The sequence below is a fragment of the Penaeus monodon genome, chromosome 22 (genome assembly GCF_015228065.2).
Source record: "Penaeus monodon isolate SGIC_2016 chromosome 22, NSTDA_Pmon_1, whole genome shotgun sequence".
Classification (NCBI taxonomy): domain Eukaryota; kingdom Metazoa; phylum Arthropoda; class Malacostraca; order Decapoda; family Penaeidae; genus Penaeus; species Penaeus monodon.
The window spans coordinates 43,928,375-43,929,081 of record NC_051407.1 but is presented as its reverse complement, the minus strand read 5'-3'; the positions used below and the strand labels follow the sequence as shown (position 1 = coordinate 43,929,081).

The 707-nt window shown below is 50.5% G+C and overlaps 1 pseudogene; it reads right to left on the bottom strand.

Annotated features, from left to right (window-relative positions):
- The window catches only part of LOC119587455, an 11,135-nt pseudogene that overhangs the window by 5,446 nt on the left and 4,982 nt on the right, over nt 1-707 (bottom strand).

The following is a 707-nucleotide window of genomic DNA, read 5'->3' as shown; positions in this document are numbered from 1 at the left end:
AAAAAAAGAGCCTCCCAAAAACGTTGTTTTTGGTTTAAGGATAACACAGAAGCACTCCGCGGAAAATTTACGTTTCGTTTTATTCGGGAAGTGTTTACCTTCCCCCGCGAACTCAGAGCTCGGGACCTCCGTGGATGGGCAACGTCGCGCAGGCGGTGCGGCGTGTGGCACCGGGGAACGCCGCTCGTGGCCCGCTGGCCCCGCAGCCACTCGGCCAGCCAACCCATGTGGCAGTTGAAACGCAGCGGGTTGCCCCCCAGGTTGCTGGGGGACAGACGGGTTTAGATGTCAACGGTACTTAAACGCGTGTGGCAAAGGGAAGTTTGAACGTCAACAATTCATGTAATAACTTACATTTCTGTGAGCGCCGGCAGCTGACTAAATGCCCCCGGGGGAGATGCACGTCACCTTGTTTTGGGCCCAGGACCTGTGGTGAGTTTATAAAAGTAAACAATCTTACTGTTGCGCGATAAGGAAGAAATGGTTTGTGCATATACGAACAGAGACAAGGGCACGCGCACATGACAGTACTTACAAGGCCGTTAGCTGGGGGATGCCGTCGAACATCCGGCTGTTGATCTCTGACAGATCATTGTCTGACAGATCCCTGTGTGTCAAGTAGTGGTAAAATTACTTACAATAAGCCTGATACGTCAAACATACGTCTATTATGTGGCAAACATGTCTATTTTAGAAGATTTCAATTG